This window comes from Varanus komodoensis, unplaced genomic scaffold, assembly GCF_004798865.1.
Source record: "Varanus komodoensis strain SLA01 unplaced genomic scaffold, ASM479886v1 scaffold32, whole genome shotgun sequence".
In the NCBI taxonomy this organism is placed as follows: Eukaryota; Metazoa; Chordata; class Lepidosauria; order Squamata; family Varanidae; genus Varanus; species Varanus komodoensis.
The window spans coordinates 20,689,751-20,708,081 of record NW_025335798.1 but is presented as its reverse complement, the minus strand read 5'-3'; the positions used below and the strand labels follow the sequence as shown (position 1 = coordinate 20,708,081).

The 18,331-nt window shown below is 39.6% G+C and overlaps 1 protein-coding gene across 2 annotated transcripts in view; it reads right to left on the bottom strand.

Moving 5' to 3' along the window:
- Positions 1-18,331, bottom strand: part of ARHGAP15 (Rho GTPase activating protein 15) — a 438,685-nt gene that overhangs the window by 390,436 nt on the left and 29,918 nt on the right. The window lies entirely within an intron of this gene.

The window sequence follows — 18,331 nt, the reverse complement described above, 5'->3', positions numbered from 1 at the left end:
CACAGGGTTGTTGTTGTGAGGATAAAATGGAGAGGAGGAAAACCTTGTAAGCCAGCTTGACTTCCTTGCAAAAGGAAGGAGGACAGGGTATAAATTCAATAAGCAAAAAGAAATAGCAGTAAACAATCAGAGGATTTTAAGCTCGCAGAGCCTGTATTCCAAGCCAGAGCACTGAGAGTGTCATCTCAAGTACTGTTAGTGTTTTCCTGTTTTATGGCCATGTTTATGTTTTTTTCCCATGAACATTTCACATATTGGCCCTGCTTCTCATGTAATAATTCAAATCTAGGGCAACATTATGGCATGTAATTTGTGGGTGCTGGAGGGGAGACTGCAAAAATTTCATACCTGCAGGGATAATTTGTCCAGCTTTATTGGATCAGGGCAAGATATTAGATACTTGTTTAATATTTGGAAGGGAACAGAACAGAAGGGAAGAGTCAGAAGGGCTGTATAAGGCCACTGAGTCCCAATCCCTGCTCTGCTTACCCATGTGGTCACCCACCCATCAGCAGGCCTGCACCTTTCCAGCTTAGCAAAGATGACATGCTAGCTTGAGATATACCACGAACTTGTACATTTGATATATTGGTATTTTTTAAGTGATTCATGCAGTTGCTTTGGTGTTCTAAAGCAAGAAAAAAAACCCTTTCTTCTCTAAATTCCAGACATTTAAGGGTTTTTTTTAAGCTAACAGCAACAGATACAAATAAAGACACTTGAATCTTTGAAAACACCTCTGTATTTTAGTGGGTTTTGGAAGATCCTTTAGTATAGGGCCAAATCTTATTTTCAACGAAGTTATGAATAGTAAGATCCAACCATTAAATAAACACTTTTCTTTATGACTGCAGAAGAAAAGAACTCAAAGCCTGTTTTTGGCAAGAGTATTTCCAATTCCAAATGCTATAAATATTTTGTTGGAAAATCAGGTGCATGTTTCTTTATTGCACATATGCCCCATTTTTCTTCTATGGTAAAATTCAAGTTCATAGACAAGTTTGCATGTCATGCTAAGCCACTCTGAACATAAGCTACCATGGTTTGCTTGTTCACTGGTTCTCAGGTTAGTGAATCGGGCATTCTGTGTCTTGTTCAGTTTCACTTAGTACCCAGTCATGTAACTTTGGTCCTTTGTGGAAGAACTTATTCCTTCAGTCTTTGCATCAGCACCCTTTCCTGCAATCGGTTCACAGAGCTCATGAGGAAAGCCCCCACCACCACCCTGCTGCCCCTAGACCACATTAGTTTGCCAAGTTGAACTAATTTTCTGAGCCTTTATAGATGCAGTAACACATAATAATAAATACATAAAAGTCCAGGTCTTATGCAAGAGCACAGTGCTATTCAGTCAAGATAATCTGTCAAGTCTCTCTTCCCTGTTGGTGTTTCCCTTGTAGAAAATGCTTTTAAAAATGGGTGGTTCACCAACTCCGGAAGTCAGCATACACCTCCCGAAAGATCTTTCTCTTGCAGCTGCCAGACCGTTTTGCCTGTCCTCCCCTGTGTTGCACTTGTTGCCTCCTTCCACTAGTCTCTATTGTTAGCTGTGGGATATGCATGTGGGTTACAGACCAATGAGGTAGATCGCTCAACATATGCAAATTTCAAGGTAGAGCAGAGCAGTGAAGTGGATGATAAAGATACACAAATTTCTAGGTAAACATAGGCAAATCTCAAGGCACAGTAGTAAAGCTGAGGGGGAAGTTACACCAATTGCATGGCAGATCAGTCAGGCATATTGCTAAAACTAGCACATTTCATGGTGGATTAGTAAAGCTGAAGGAAATCACAGGGGGTTTGCATCTGCGCGCTTGCACAACGCCACAACCCCTCCCTATGTGAAAAGTGTGCAGATGCATTCATAACACTTTCCGGTGTCTGTCCCTCTTGAGTTTATGAGTACTGGGTACAGGTCCTGAGGGGGGATGGTGCCAGCATGGGAAAGACCACCAGGAGCAGCACAGATTGTCAGGTGGCTCCTTGGCCATCCCTGACAACCCACAATCAAATGGGCCTGCCAGGTCCAGACACTGCAACAAGCCATGTTGAAAACAATCCACCCTGGCACCCCAGAAAGAAGGCATGGGTTCCAAGGACAGGTTGTGGTGGACTAGGTCAGCCCTTTCCAGGCTCCTATCTAGGCAGTGACTTGCTTGGTGGGTGGGTGCTGCAACACACTTAACATTTTACTTAGGCAACAAAAATAAACTGCATGTTCTTGATAGATTTTAATCATGCTTCATTGTTTATAGGAGGATGTAATTTCCTACCTGAGACTGAAACATGAGACTGAAAAATTTCTTATCCTAATCCCAAACAGAAATAATCAGTAAATTTTGACTGATCGTTAACTAGACTTCCTGTCTTCTTCCCTAGTAAAGTACTGTTAAAAAGAAGCCATAATATATGCTGTTTATATGTAAATGTCGGACTCTACAAAATGTTTCTAATTAATCCAGAGGGCCCCCCTCAAAATATACTTTAAAATATTATGATCCCATATTTTATGGCGCATGCTGCTTTCATGTTTATTTGGAACCACTAACATTTGAGCCCTGAAACCTACATCTTAGAAAGTGCTCTTCTCTCCCTGTGATAGCTAATGAGCTTAATGAATTACCCATTCTAAATTTAATACCGTTTCACAGAGAAAGCAGATAAAACAGTCTCTGTGATTCAAAAGTTTTGCTGACCTATTTATGAGGAATATCACTTAACAATTTCATTAGGAATGAGTAACAGCTGGTGACATGGCTGTGTCCTAAAGTGTTTTTCTCTCTTAATATTCTGCATCTTAAGCAATCGAGCCTTCACAAGAAATACTTTCGTTAGCGGCAGTCCCTCCTTTGGGGAGAAAAAAATGTCAGACCACATTTTCTGTATTTTGCAATCTTGTTTTCAGGAGTGTCATGCCTCCTGTTTTATTAGCATGTAGGGTAAACAAGAATGATTTGCTGATGCTGTTGAGAGAACTTCTAAGATTTCAGACTTTCCTTTAGATTTTGGATACAACTTTATTAATGCAAGCAGAGGCATAAGTGTAAATTTAAAATAAATTAGTTCCATTTATCTTTTTTCTCTCCATATCTTTTAATATTCTACAGATTTGGCACTCATATTCATACTACTATAGCTGTATCTAAACTATTCAGGTCTGCATAATTTATATTCTCACTTAAAGATTTGCACTCTCAATTATATTTTTATATATAGCATAGCAAAATATTGTAAGATATTATTTTATCTTTCCAGAATTCAAGCAAATGACCTCCCATCATCCTGTGGGGTTGATATGCCACTGATGATTCAGAGGGAATACAAAGGGAGTGATCAAGCCAAAGGAAAGCATGTGCTTCTGTATCTCCCTGATTTTAGGAGGAACCCAGGAGAGTTCAAATATGCTGAATTTTAGCTTGATCATGTCCACAGTAGGGACAACTGTGATGGGAGGGTTGTTTTAAGACTTGTTTATTATTTTATCAGTATTCAAAGTTTTCTAACACATGCAAATCATACTAAAACGTAGATGTTGCATCTTTGTACAACTTCTCTACTTATGTATTTATTTATTAAATTTGTTTAAAGGCCGCCCTTTAGCATCATGCTCTCCACTTCAGTTCCATTTTTATTAGTGACATCAAGTACTCTTATAACTATGTTTGCAAATAGAACAGAATTTTTTGTTTAAATTGTTTAAAGCATAGGTTTGATTCTTAAAGGCAATCTTCTACTTTCTGTAACAACAATCAGGCACTTCTGAAACCAAACAGTGTATCTTATTCCTGTTGGCTGCAACTGTAGCCTCTCTACCGCCCAAGCAACAGGCATCCTCCACTAGAATACTAGAATCAGAGGCCGTGGAGAGAGATAAGGAACCTGGTAAGATGCAGGAGGGTCTGATGTGAAAGTAGAGGCAGGAGCAAGTGAGGTTCTGACAATGGCAACTGGCATTGCAGGACCAGAGACAAAGGCAGAGCCAGGAGCAGGCAGCAGGAAGCACAGGTAAAGGCACTGCAGAAGTGAATGCAACAGGCGCATCAGGTACACAAATAATCACATTGTAGCAAAACCTGGCATCTCTGAGAAGCCTTATACAGAGTCTCATATGGCTCCCAGCTGGTCTTCATGATTGGACCTAATCCTGCAAGTACCTACAGATTTGATGCCAATCCCGCAAGGTAGACTAGGCTGTCTCCAGGGGAGCTGTATTGGTCTTGACACCCTTTATCACAAATGTGTGGACAGACCTACATGTGGGGTGTGGGAGAATGTAAGGGACACCTGGCAAATGTTTGCCATAAGAACAAATCATTATAGTCATATATGTATGGATAAAGGAAAAGCAGACATGTTTAAAACAGTCTGCCATTTATGCTACTGTAGTAAATCCAGTGGATACACCATGGCACCTGAGTTCCATGACATGGCAGGTCTAGTCCAGTACCTATGGAGGGTACTGGGCTGGGGCAGCTGAGCAACTACATGCCTAACGTACATCTGGACCTGGCATTTCTTTCACTTTCCACCACATGTCCCACGTATTTTCTATGATGACTCTATCAAGTGCTAAGAAAGGCAGAGCAACATTCAAAAGAGCCCTTTTCGGAAAGCTGGCTGATCAGCAGTTTTGCAATTTCAAGAACGTTCTTCAGTCAGCAGGCATGTCACCTGGAGCACTGAAAAGTCCACTTACTTCGTGCTTGCAAGTCTGTGGGCAAATCTGATTCTGTTAAATTCAACCTCAGCAACTTTTTCCTCTTCCCTCCCTCTCTCCTTAAAGTTTGCTAAAGGGTATTTCAATATGGTCAGAGCTCCTCCAGCACCCAGGAAGTCATTGTCAGTTGCTGCAAAGGCAGAGCCTGTGCAAAAATAGGCTTCTGTTCCTGCTCTAAAACAAGGGTTGACAAGGTAACTTTTTGCTGAACAGGAAAATGGTGATAAGTGAAATAAAATAAATGCATGTCATCTAGAATCAGCAAGATACCGAACATGAAGATGAAATGTTTTCTGATTTCAGGAACGAGCCTTACCCTGGGCATTGGCCCAAATAATGTGCACAGTGTGGCTCTGAGTAAGGAATGATCCTGTCCCAATGGGGCGCCCTGCGTCTCTGCCCCGAGCAAGGAAAGGGCCTTCTTCCACTCCTCTCTGGAACCTGCTGCTTTGGCCACGCGTTGTTTCACAAATAAGTGCTACCCCGGTGCTACTTTCTGAGCACTACATCTCACATTCCTTTGTTAGAATCTGACAAATGTCAGAGGAGAAAAACAGATCTGTGCTACATTCTCCCTCCTTACGTCTCCTTTTAAGTACACTGCCCTCTGTACACAGTTCAGGTCCCTAGAGTGTGCAAGAAAAACGATAATGGCTTTGCTCGCCTTGACCCTTGGTTCAGTTATAAATCAAAATCTTATAGACCTTTTAACAGATGAAGAGGGTGCTCCTTCATGCTTGTGCCTGTACACGGGCTCTGTCTGATATCAAGGCAATTTGTTAGAATGGGAGGCACCCAGACCATTCACAACTTAATCTGGATAATGAGGAGCGTAATGTCAGATATAAAGTGGAATCGATGTCTATTACACAAGTGCTTTGTCCAGGGGCCTACGTAGTTCAGAGACAGTCCTGCGACACAAGCATTGCAAGTAACTGGTACTTCTCTGGGTTGAAAATCTTGTTCAGGAGTCCACTATGCCTGTATACAGATAGGTCCACATTCCCTCTTGCAGCTTCTGTGTGCTTTACACCATGGATTATTGGGGTGATATTGCTTAGGGCACCAAATCATACATAGCCTATCCCTGCCAATCTGTGCCTACCACCATGTATTCCATAGCAAAGCCCAAATTCCAGTGTCAGCTACAAAGTAGAGCTGACCTTTCTCTTTCCAGGATACAATGTGATTCTTTGGCTGTCTGCAGGATAGAACAGCTGATCTTTCCACAGTTGTTGGATTGGGCCAATAATTTAATATATATTTCAGTTACTGTTGTACTTGCTGTTGTATCTGCAGATCTATATCACAGTCTGCAAGTTTGGGATATAGCTTTCATTAATTAAAAGGTTCAGATTCTGATATCCAAGATTAGGCTGCTGAAAAAAGATAAAGCAATACTGAGCACATCTACAGTGACATCTAATGCTCTACCACTGCTGAAGTAAGCTGGTTTAAGTGACTAGATGGGAGGTCCTTACAAATTGCTTTGAGTTTTCTGAAAGTAAAAAGAAACTATAGATACAATGAATAAACACCAATGCATAATAAGTTAATGAAACCAACTTCTAAAAGATGCAATTTTGCCCAATGCCTTAGATGCTTTTAAAAAAGACTAATATGGAGCAGTCAGTCCTAGAGGAGATCAACCCTGACTGCTTTTTAGAAGGCCAGATACTGAAGATGAAACTCAAATACTTTGGCCACCTAATGAGAAGGAAGGACTCCCTGGAGAAGAGCCTAATGCTGGGCACAATAGATGGCAAAAGAAGAAGGGCATGGCAGAGAATGAGGAGTCTAGATGGAGTCACTGAAGCAGTTGGTGTGAAATTAAGTGGACTCAGGGGATGGTGGAGGACAGGAAGGTCTATGGGGTCACAATGCGTCAGACACAACTTCGCGACTAACAACAACAACAAATATGAAGAATGTAAATCTGTTAGTCATGACTATCGTACAAAAGCTCTGTATTTATGGGTTCTGAATGGCATGGAAGGGCCATTTCTGTAGGATAATATTGGTGTTGGGTTTTTGCTTTCATCTCATGCTTCTAGGTTTCCTGAAAGCATCTGTTTGACCACTTTCAGAAACTGAATTCTGGGCTAAATGGGCCTTTGAGATTATCAAGCAAGGGCTATGATGTTCTTATTCTGTCACTTTTGACCCTAAGGTTTGGGAAAAAAGAAATAATTATAAGCTTCTATGTTCTTATGGCTTACATATGTGTTAAATCCAATTGCATCATTCTGCTGATAGAAGCAGTTACCGGGGGCGGGGGGGGGGGGGAGGCCTGTCACACTAGCATTCTTCTGATATCTATTTATTTATAATTTAATTTATAATCTCCATTAACCAATAGTCCAGGAGGACTCTTGGGGCAGATTTACAAAATGCATGAAAAGCACATGATAGTACAACATTGGATTTGACCCTCTCTTATTCCCATTATCAAGTTAAATCAAAGATATATTATGGCCAGCATAAACCAAAAGTAAAATTTTACTACATTAAATTACCATTTCTCAATTCAGCATTTTCTATAATTGCAAAACCTCTCTGCTATCTTTTATTTACAAAAATAAAAACACTCAACACATTCAAAGATTTCCTTAAATCTAACAATAATTCTAATATGATCACCACATAAAATTGAATTTATAGTAGGACATGTGTCGTATTTAGCCTCTCCAAACTGATAAGTTAATAAACATGCATCAAAAGGAATACCCTGAATTTTTCTGTGCAGCAGTGAAATGGTAAAACATTGAACTGAGCTGATGTTAGATTATACCTATATTTAGGAAGATTTAACACTTTATTGTTTGCAACATTAATTTCATAATTAGGATTTATAGTCCTAAATAAGAAGAAATTGATTATATTTGCAGAGATTACATATTTTGGAAGTTTAAATCCCTAATTTTCTGATAGAGTAGAGCTTTAGTCTGACTAGCCCACATTATTATCAAAACTCAGGGGAGTTAAAGGCATTGTTAGTTTTTCATTCTTCTCTTTCTCCATGGCTTAAAGAAACATAAGTGACGTTGGTCACCCACACAAGCATTCATGGTGGAGCTTTCATGTCATTATTGTGAACGGATTGCCACATTACAAGCTCTCTGCACAATGTGGACAATCCGTGGCACAAATTCCTCATCATATTGTAGCCACCTATTAAGTAAACTGTATAGAAGATACTGAAAATGTGTCTCTATAAGATGCAGACCGGTACTAAAGACTTTCAGTTAGGCTATAGTAATTGTACTTAATATATGTAATGTGATAGAACTTTATTTTGTACATGTCTTGAATCCCAACTTCAATTTCTGATTTGAACCTACCTGCCTGCCTGCCTGCCTTTCTTCGGGAGTGTTGTCACCTCATGAAGAAATGGTGTGCAATGGCCAAGCTGATTATTTTGTAGTGTAGTCCAGAACCAGCTTTGCTTGCCTGGATGCTTGGTGCCATTCTAGGCCAGGCTGTAGACTGTGATCTATAAAAGTTTTGTATTGTTCACTGGAAAACCCCCCTTGCACTCAATTATGAGGGGCGGGGTGGCTTGAGTGGGCCATTGGCAGAGGACGGGGATGTTATTGGTGTACTGTGCATCCCACTGCCCAGTTACTGAACTGATGGAGGTATTCACAGATGCAACTGATGTGCTGGCAAATCCAGAATTCTGCCTGGAGGGCCTCAACTTGCACTCTGAGGCTACCTTAACAGGGCTAATGGTGCTGATCAGTTTGTGACTAGCCCAATGCATAGCTTTGATTCTGCATTTGCCTCAAGTTTGGTCTCAAGGCACCATCTCTGAGTAACCTGAAATTAAGGCAGGTCCATAGTTTAGGAGCTGTTATTGTCAGCAGCTTCAGCCACCCATTAACAACTTCACTTGGTGAAGCTGGCAAGTACATTCACTTGTAAATTCTGTCCAGCCACTGTGGCTCATACATAAAGAAACTTCATAGTTACATTACTGTAATGTACATCATATGGGCCGCCTTGCAGCTGGTTCAGAAACTAGAACCTGCAGCAGGTAGTGCTCAGAGGAACACCCAGTTACAAACACATCACATCTGTCTAAAAAGAGCTGCATTGGCTTCTCACTTGCTACCAAGCAATGTTCAAGGTTTTGTGGTTGACACATACAAAGCTCTAAAGACCACAGCATATTTTCCTATATGCATTCAGTTGACTTTCAAGATCTTTCTAAGTTGCGTTCCTGGTAATTCCATAGCCAAGCAAAATATTGCGATACCCATGCTCCTGATGCACCTTTCCCCTGCATTTTGCTTGTTTAAGCAAGGTTGCCTGGCTTATAAGAGATCACAGTCCTACTCCAATTCATTGCTTCGTTTGCTTGATCTATTTTTGTTGTTCTAAGTTACAACTGTTTATCGTTATAATGTATTAAATAGTGTAACAGTGGTTGTTAGTACTTTTGCAAGTAAACCCCTTATTACATTTTATTAACTATTATAATTAATATTATGTTAAGTGCTATATAGTATTATCAATGCATAAGTAATTTTAGTTCTATTAATAAACTTTTGAGTAGCGTTGTTGAATTGCAAAATGATTTAAATATTTAACATGCCTTGAAATATTTAATTAAGTTTTACAACAAACTTGGTTGAAAAAAAAGTCATGTAATTTCCATTTCATAGATGGGCAGCTGAAGTTGAGCCACCTGGTAGCATATACAGTTGAAGAGCAGACCCGCTGTTCCAAAGCCCCATTCAGGCTTGAACCAGACATTCACCGCAAACCTCTAAGGAGAGAGATATGTGTGCACAAACATGCTTATGGAACACATCACTTGCTGGATTAAGAACTCCAGATAGAAATCAATATGCATCCGTAGGATTCACATTATCATGCTACTCATCACTTGTTAATTATAACAGTGAAGTCCTTGCTATTTGCATGCAACTAAAACTGGTTTAGGACCTAAATGTTTGCGGTAAAAGAGTAAGGTTTTTTCCCCATTGAATAAATGTGTATTTAAAATGACACTCATAGGAAGTAAAATTCAGTTTTGCTGATTGTCGCTTCAGGTAATTTATTTTCTCCAATCAGGGAGCTGAAGAGTTAAAAAGGATGTTGTGAACTGCCAGCTAATATCTACTCAGAGATGCCCTTGTGTAAGTGGTATTTTAATACTCCTTGCTCTGTATTTATTCCCCTCTAGCGGATGCTTCATTAGTGCTTCTTTTTATCTTGCCTGCCTAATTCATTCTCCCAGATTTAAACAAGCCAAAAGCTCACCTTATGCTACTGCAGAAGCAATTTTTATTTTTTGAAGGTTAATCCAACTCAGCAGGATTTAGGGATGGCACTTTTCCTTGGTCGTAGGCATGTTGGCTCAGGCCAGACAGCTGTTTGGACACTCTCCATTGGGAATCTTGCCCTCAACACCCACAGTTGATGCACATACATGGTCTACTGGCTGCCTACCTCCATGCCCATCTGTTCAGATGGCAGGCTGCCCACTCACAAGTTCGCTGGAACCTTGCCCTTAGTGTGTAGGTGCCAGGCAATGATGGGTTTAGATGGGTAGCCTGCAAAATATTGTAAGTGATCACTTTTTCTCCTGCAGGAGTCCTTCCCCATGCTAACACTGTATGCCACATTGCAATCAATCAGGCATGTGCACACTTAACCTGCCAAAAAGAAATTGTGATTTATGTCTTAAGATGCTTATATTCCACCTTTTTGTTGTAAAAAGCTCTAAGGCGGTGCACAATTTTTAAAAATAAACGTTAAATTCAATACAGTGGTAGGGCTCTTGAAACAAAGATGACTGCCTGAAACTAAGGCAGGGGGAGCTAAAAGTGCTCGCATGGAAATTTGACTGTAATTTAAATTATTATCGTGCATGTACAGCTGCAGCCAGCCTCTATATAGCACAAAAATACTCGTAAGTCAAAGTTATGGCATCAATAAACAAAGTGATTAGCAGAAGAGGGTTATTCACAGAGCACACATTTTAAAATAAGTCTCTATCCACATATTGATAAGTATTGATAAATAAGAAATAGCAACATTTAGTGCCTTGTGCAAGTAAAGAATGAAGGATGTTTGTAATGCTTTTTACAGGAGGGTGAGAACCAGGGATTTTTGTCTTCTCACTTTAAAGCAAAGAAGAGCTCCTGATTCTGAAGGTCATAGATGTACTTCAGGCTCAGTGCGGGACTCATTTCAGGAAGGGCCTTCAGAGTGGGACATACTTTTATTTTATTACTGCTAAGATATCAGCTGAGACCTATGTTTTCCAGTTTGATATATTTCATTGCATTATAATGTTAAGGTCTAAAATTCCTTAAAGTACTTCTGAGAACAATATAAGAAATGACCAAAAAAAAAAAAAAGGTTACAAGTAAAATAACAACAAAACAAAACAATACCCACACCTGGAAATAAGCATTTCTCCTTTTCTTTACATACATGAAAGGGTGGGGCAGGACAAAAAATTAGGAAAGCTGGAAAGCACACCAGGTAGTCATTTTGGTTCAAATGCAATAGAATATCAGCATCCTGATATTATATTGATACATCTAGTTCAGAGACTGTGATCAATGACAATATCAGGTCCATTTTAGTTTTGTTCTGATTATATATGACTGAAGGAGAATGTGTTGTTTCATTTTGTGCTCTCAGTAGCTGTAGTTGTAGTTGTTGAACATTTCAAGATGGCTCAACAAACTTCCTGTCATTGCGGTCCTCCACACAGTAGTAGTCAAACTAGGTAAGAAAACACAATATGTTTGCACCAGTTTTTTCCAGAGTTGCCCCAGGAGCAGATGGGGCAGTTCTTATCATACTCAAGAGAGCAGTTCTGATTATGGCTCTTGTGTTTTCATTTATACTTCAGTAAAGAGGTTCTTGTACTATGTTCCCAGTGCTTTCTAGAAAGATAACATCTGGAAGATTTACCCCTACAAATGGTATGCTGTCTACTTGCAAGGGAGATCTGTATGCTCACAGAGAGGGAGAAATAAAAATTTCATTCATATTTTGCTAAGAACGTAGCAACATTTCTTCCTAAACAGCGCAGAAAGAGTTTGAGATTTTAAAAAAAAAGTGAGAATAACCCAACTCACAAATTCATCCATCTAGGTTCAGGGCTTAGAATGCTTAGCTGAGTTTGAATCCAGAGTTGCTAAATTACATTATGTTGCTGAATCTATTTACCAGCTCCTTCTTTCTGACAGCCTTATCTTTATCAGCTATGTGGCAGGCATGTATAACGTGGCCCTTGCTGTGTCGGGAATCACTTCCTATTGACTCTGGCTGATACAGATGGATGAGAATTCATTCTGGTTTGTTTGTTATCAAGAAAAAGAAACTTACCAGAATTTGCAGATTTCTTCATAAATGGAACATAGCAAACTTGAAATTATTTAAAACACTGAATTAAGGAGAAAGCAACACCAACAGAGCACTATCCTTCCTCATGGGTAGGCACCAAGGCCTGCTGTTTCAAGCAACTGACTAGAACCTGCTCATAAACTGGGCCTCCTCCTGAGTTCTTCTCCCCAAGTGAAATCTAGTCTCAGCAATCTCAGCTTGGTGTGAGCAAGAGGGAGGATGTTTCACTATGGGTTATTGACTAGGCTGCAAGACTGCCGCCGGTGAAAACCTGCCCAGAAAGAAAGCTTCCAACCTTCCATTTTAAGTGACAGACTAGAATCCTAATCATTAGATAATTTACTCAGGAGTGAAGGCCAAATCTGAAAGTCTGGTCTCTCTGAAAGGCTCCTTAAAGTTATTGCTGTATGGGTTATATGTGTAGACTGAACATTCCTAAAGGGCAGCTTAGCATCCTCCTAGAATATTGATGAGTCCTAGGAAAAAATATCAAGAGCAAGACCTTGGACAGACAAAGCCTTAGATTTGGCTTAGATTTGGAATTAAAAAAATACTGTAACCCAAATTACCATGCATGTTTCAATAAACAGGCCATACATGATTTTGATTGTGGTATACACTTTCTGTGACATAAAGCAGGAGTACCATTACTGTTATTAGTGCCTAGTAAACATAAAAGTGCAATATATGACCATATAAGCATACTACTTCCTGTACATTTATAACAGGAAAGTTTGGTTGTGAACCAGCATGTTAGTTTTCCTTCTTAGTCTTGACATTCTGCCTTTAAGTTGTTAAGATTAGCTCTGTGGTTTGTATTTGTAAGTCAATACACTTTGTTTTTAGGCTATAAGGATACAATCTGACTGCAAGGACAAGGAAGGCATTTGTCCTTTGGCCTCTGGCCTCCCTATGTGACTGAGCAACCATCTATCCCTATTGAACATTATTCAATGTTACATATCACAATTTACCTCCTGTTTTCTCCTCAAACATGCAACTGAGATGAGCAACAAGATGCTTCAGCAGCCGTGTCATTTCAGTTTTTATATGTCTTCTCCTTTATGCATGCTCTACATCTCCGCTGATGCCTTGTCTCCCCCTGTTCCACTGCCATGGGCTAAAAGTCCAGAACAAAGCTGACTCTCAGGGTCATCAGGAGCAAAGCATATGAAGAAAATCAATGGCTGCATAAGCATTGCTGTGAAAACCCACTTTTTGTGATGGCTCCTGAAGTTAGCAAGAATTAGAAGAGGAGGAATATAATGTACACTTTTGCCGCAGATCACAATAGAAGGGAACAGCTGAAACTTTCAAAGATTGTGTAAACAATGCTTTCATCCTTCCTTACTTAAAAAACAAAGATGTAGTTGTGTTGATCCATCAGAAAAACACCCAGAATCCATAAACAGGCAAAGCATTCACTAGAGCCAACCAAAGATCCACAAACTTTGGATAATATTTTGATTGAACTTGCACATGTCTGCGGGATTTTGGTTGGCCCTATAAAGGTACTGCCCTGGGTAGCTGCTATCTATACCTACATTGTGCCCACAATACCTTGTAGGTATCCTCAGTCAGTTCTCACTTAGCTTTGTATGAAAATTCTTCACGTAGAATTTGGACAGTTACTTATGGGAGAGTAAAGCTGCTGTGAACTATATTCTGCCTTCTTCATCAGCCTTAAGCAGTTCAGAAGCCTACTTCCTTTTTTGCCACACTAACTAGTTAAAGAACTCTAACTGCTATGTAGACGCACCCATGTGGGCATCTACAATTAAATGCTGCAGTTATGTCTTGTTGTTATTGTACCGCATTGATATCACACCATTTTTCCTCTTGTGGTGAACCCAAGGCAGCTTACACAGGTCCATCTTATTCTCACAACAACCCTGTGAGATAGGCTGGGCTTAGAAGCTGTCACTGGCCCAAAGTTATCCAGATACCCAGATATCCTGGGTATCTAAAGGCATGCTTGCGTCCATATATGCCCTCCCACCCCTTGAGATCAGCAACAGATGCCCTTCTCCAGGAACCCTCTGTGAATCATATTAGGAGGGTGAGTACCCGGAGGAGGGCCTTCTCTGTGGTGGTGCCCCACCTATGGAATGCGCTCCCCAGAGAGGTCCGCCTGCCGCCGTCGTTATTTGTTTTTCGGCGCCAGGCTAAGACCTTTTTATTTAAAACTTATTTTAAGTGTTAATTTATTGTTTAAACGTTTTAAGCCGAGATGCACCGGGTTTTAATATTTTTATTGTATAATTTTGTATAACTTTGTTTTTGTGGTAAGCCGCCCCGAGGCTTTGTTGAGATGGGGGCGGCATAAAAATGTTTTAAATAAAAATAAAATAAAATAAATGCAGGGCTAAGGAGTACTGGAACCCAGATCTCCCAGGTCCCCAGACTAACTACCATAACACACCACACCACACCACACCGCCTTTTGGCATAATAGCAGCCAAGAAATCTATTGTCATATTTGTGATAGCCCTGATTTCTTTGGGGAATATCATTACATTATTTAAATAGTCAGGATGCTGTTCATTTTTGACTCCTGACCTTGGACACAGAATCTACGTGGGTCAATCCATTTTCTGTAAATGTAAAGGTAACACACATGGCCATGTCTATTTTGGATAATTTCTTAGAACTGTTTATAAACTGAAGGCAAACACACAACATTATATACTGAACTATCCTGTTAAATCTAGCAACCTAACCTTGCCTCCCTTTGATATCTAGTGACTATACTTTGCAGAAACTGTTCTAATGTGTCCCAGGATTTACCTAAGCAATGTGAATGTATAACTATAAAACTACTGATCTTACATTGCAAAGCTGTGACCTCAGAATATTTTTGCATATGAGGCTAAAACACTTTTGAATGTGTTTGTGCTATTCATGGGCATGTGTGAATGTTGTTAACCCAGGACAGGCCCATTTCACAATCAAATGCACATTCAAACCATTGTAGATTATATATTTATATATACAAGAAAATACAAGGAAGGAATGCATCCATTGTGTAAAAATACCTAGGCACCTAACTGTCTAGGCAGTCTGTGAGTGGGCCTGAGGTTGGTTTTAAAATGATTTTCAAGCTCTGATTCAGCTCTGACTGCCTCCCCCAGCTTCCCCCCCCCCCAAAAAAAAAATCCATCCAAAAAGCATTTTCAATATCCACTTTATTTTCTGGGTGAACAACATATTGTTTTCCTATTGAGTTACTGTCTATGTATCTGATATAAATATGCACAGTGCACAATTCTAACTAGGCAAGGCTTAAATGGACCAAAACAAACATTACTTTAAATCTGTGTCTTGCAATTACATCTTTTTAAAATTATATGTTTTACTGTAGAGTGTTTAATCAAGATTAGGCCTTAAGAAGGTTGAGGGTAAGAAGGGTTGTAAGTTCCTGACTGAGTCCTCTTAAACTCCCAGAGAGCAACAACACTAGTAAAAAGTCATAGTGGCTAGATTTGGATTAAAAGTAATGTCTGTTCTGACCCTAACATGAAGCGGCAGGGCAAGCAGGACACATGCAAGGGAAAGATGAAAGCCTGTGCTGTGGAGAAGGCAAAGCAAAATTAATAAAAATGTAAATCAAGAGCAAATTGTTAAGCATCCTGATAGTGCATTTCTTCTGGTGCTTTTACAGGGCTCCTGAAACGTTCCCAGTCTTCGACACCCTTGGATTTGAAGGATGTTAATACCAGAACCCTATAGAACAAAATGGAGTAATGGTACAAAATACTATGGAATATTCTGCAGTCTTCCTCACAATGCATAGCATTGCCATGGTAGCTTAATAGGGACAGAAAATGAAGCATCCTTCTCTTTTCCCTCCCTGCTCCTCAGAATGGATCTGACGGCCTAACTTAGCCAATATGTAATTACAACTCAGCCTGTATACAGACAGATAAAACTGGAAGCAGCAGAGAGCATTATGCTAATAGGCAGCTTTTATACAAATTAAATAAATAAGTGTTGCTGAAGATTTCACTTTGCTTGCTCTTCTTCCTGGAGGCTGCTTTGCTAACTACCTAAATGTTTGCTAGATGTGTCTTAAAAAGTTGTTCTCTGGTTAACATTTTGACACAAAGAATTTGGCAGTACTACATGACAGACACAAGGGCCAGCCAGTCTCATAGTACATTGCCCTGCTTTCTGAAAAGGATGAATGGTATTTTATGGTTGACTCACAAAGACTCACAAATCAGCTGAGGGGGTCCCTGAAAATCAGGCAGAATTTCATGGATTCCTTCCCCTTACCATATGAAGGAAGAAGCAGGAATAATCCTTTTCTGCCAGCAATACTGCATGTCTAAATCTGAATCCATCCGTTATGAGCACATTACCAGAAGTGAGTAAAAAAAAAATGGGTATATTAAGTGTTTAAACTTTTCTGGGCATTGTTATTATGCATGAGTAAAATGCCTTTATATATAAAATCCCTTATCTGGTTACTGTGTAAAATTTACCAGGCACGGAAACCAGAAAGTAGTCTTTCTTTTGTACTTGTGAGTTTAAACAATGGAGAGACATCTTGCCTAATATCTTTCTGGGAATGTTTCATACCAGATGAATGTAGCCATCAGCAGGCAGCCGTGTTTTATTTGTGATGCATTCTGACTTTGTTTATTAAGTAATCATTTCTGGGTACAAGTGTCAACACCATTTGCTTTTTGAATAATATGAAGCAGATAACCTCAATTAACAGGCAATTACAGTAATTTTCATACTAAACGCTCTCCTTAATTGTTTTTGAAACCTGAAACTAAAACTGTAATAAATAATGAATGGTGAAAATACATTGATTTGCAGGACGAGGTGGTGGTTTTTCCACAGGAATGGGCCCAACCTTCTAAGGAAGTAAGGCATCAGTTCCAAAAACCACTAAGGTTCAATATGGATTTGGCATTCTGGCATGACAGGCTTACTCATGGACTTCCACCATGCCATACGCTTCCTAGTAACTCTGAGTAATCTCTTTTTAGGGTTAAGGTTAGGGTTAGTATTCCCTTTTCATCTACAAAGCACCCTACTCTCTTCTGAAATTTGTTGAGCCTACTAGATGTGCTGCTTTGGTAATATTAGGTTAAGTTACAGTGCGATTCTATGCATGTCCATTGAGTCAAAACTGCAAGGTGATCTAGCTCGGCATTTTTACCAACATTGTATTGCCTGAATGCACCAGCTTTTGAGGAAGAGGAATTCCAGTGGCTTTAGCTTATGGAAGGTGGGAGGACAGTAGTTAGCAGCATCACAGTCTCCCCATCTTCTCACCTCACCCCTCTCCTTCTTTGATTTGATTTGGTTTGTTTTAGTGAGGGTGTAGGAGAAGTTCTCTTTTTTTTTCTTTAAAAAAAGACCCTCCCTTCACTCCTGCATATCACCTCCTTCACTCAGTAAGTTAAAAACACACACAAACAAATGAAACTTAGAGGGCCATTTCCCTGCTCACATCTCCATTCCAGCCCCTCCTACTTATCCCACAATTGCATTTGTATGTTACAAAAGATCATGTTTTCAACACAGTGGAAACTGTCCTGTATTCATTAGCATGTACCCCGAATGCAATAGGTGTGTTTGCCATAAATTGCACAACTGTGCATCTTCATAAATGTAAGGGCTTATAGTGTAGCTCTCCCTTAAGTCTTCTTGATTTTAATGGTGCTTATGTCCAGGTAAAAGTATGTAAAGGATTCCAATGGTAATGAACAGTGTAAAGCTAGGATTAATTCATCCTTTACTTCTTTCACTGAAGCCCCATCTTAGCTATAATAAGCTTTGATCATTATTCAAAAGTGATATTTCTGGGGGTTTTTTAAGAACCCTGTGCTCCTTCAAGGATTAAATGTTGTTGCTAGGTCTCATGCCAAAAGAATTCAGATCACTAGAACTTCCTTTAAATCAATTTGTATCTTATGTGTTCAGTTCTACCTGTATATTGCTTAAATATTTTATTACTAATGTTTTTAAGTTTCAGGATGTTAAAATAGCATAGTTAATAGTTATAGCTCAAAGAAACTGATTTTTAATGTGGATCTACCAGTGTGTACGCCTATATAATTACTATATGGAAAATATGTAATTGTTATATCACTCCATCTAACAGCAAACTCAGCTGTTGAGCACTGGGATGGTAGCCAAAATGGGGCTGCTGAGAAACAAGAAGCAGTATCAGTAGATTCTGGTGAATCCAGAGGTTTGTAATATTATGAAAAGAAGAGAAAATAG